The sequence below is a fragment of the Gossypium raimondii genome, chromosome 10 (assembly GCF_025698545.1).
Source record: "Gossypium raimondii isolate GPD5lz chromosome 10, ASM2569854v1, whole genome shotgun sequence".
Lineage (NCBI taxonomy): Eukaryota > Viridiplantae > Streptophyta > Magnoliopsida > Malvales > Malvaceae > Gossypium > Gossypium raimondii.
Genome location: NC_068574.1, coordinates 14,323,967 through 14,325,278, shown reverse-complemented (window position 1 = coordinate 14,325,278; position 1,312 = coordinate 14,323,967). Strand labels below are relative to the sequence as shown.

Here is a 1,312-nt window from a genome sequence, read left to right as displayed (position 1 = left end):
ATTGCAATTAGTTTAATCACCACTTTTCAACTATATTGTGTTTTTATTTACTAAATTGTTAATATAATTTTACAAATTAAGTGACTTAGCACAAATACAATCCCTGTGGAGACGATAACTCGATACTTACTTATTACTTGATAACGACTGTGTACACTTGCACAAACCTATGCGTTACAAGATTTGGACGCCGTTGCCGGGGACTGTCAACTACTGCCTAGTCATTTTTTTCATGAAATTATTTATTTTCAATTTGATTTATTTCTGACATTACTAACTTATTCTTTTTAATTTTTGTGATTTTCTTTTCAGGTGTTTATGAGCATAGATCAAATTATCGATTTACTCCCTATAGACCCTGAAATTGAGTGAACTTTCAGACAAAGAAGATGTGAACGAACAGCTCAAAGATAAGTCAAGATGGACCTTAGAAATCAGAATCAAGACCAAGGTAATGAAGCCAATTATGTACAAAATCCTATCCTCATTGTCGATGATAGGGATCGATGCGTCAAACAATATGATGTGCCACTTTTCAGTGAGTTAAACCCAGGAATTAGAAGGCCAGATATTGAGGCAACCCAGTTTGAATTGAAACCAATGATGTTTCAAATGCTACAAACGGTGGGCCAATTTAGTGGTATGCCCACGGAAGATCCACATCTCCACCTTCGATTGTTTATGGAGGTGACTGATTGCCAGTGTGACTGAAGACACACTGAGGTTGAAGTTGTTTTCGTACTTGTTACGAGATCAAGCACGTGCATGGCTCAATTCGGTACCACCAAGTTCCATATCTACATGGCAAGAATTAGCAGAGAGATTTTTGGTTAAGTATTTCCCACCTAGCAAAAACGCTAAGTTGAGGAACGAGATTACAACTTTACAACAATTGGATGATGAGTCTTTGTCTGAGGCTTGGGAGCAATTCAAAGAGTTACTTCGTAAGTGTCCTCATCATGGGATTCCTCATTGTATCCAGTTAGAGACATTCTATAATGGTCTCAATGCACATACAAGATTGATGGTAGATGTTTCCGCGAATGATGCAATTTTGTCTAAGTCTTATAATGAGGCTTATGAGATCATCGAGAGGATCACGAGTAATAACTATCAATGACCAAAAAATCGAACAGCTTCAGGAAAATGTGTAGCTGGAGTTCATAAAGTTGACTCTTCCACTTCGTTATCAGCTCAGGTATCATCTATTTCCTCCATGTTAAAACAGTTAACCGCTAATAGTACTAATAATTTTGCAGCTCAGCCACCAAGTCCATTTGAAATAGTTTCCTGTATGTACTATGGGGAAGGT

The 1,312-nt window shown here is 37.3% G+C and overlaps 1 non-coding gene across 1 annotated transcript; it reads right to left on the bottom strand.

The window, feature by feature from the left end:
- Positions 1–859: 859 nt before the first annotated feature.
- On the bottom strand, positions 860–966 carry LOC128034211 (small nucleolar RNA R71). Its single transcript, XR_008190342.1, has one exon. It is a non-coding gene; the product is annotated as a small nucleolar RNA R71 (small nucleolar RNA).
- Between the last annotated feature and the right edge of the window lie 346 nt (positions 967–1,312).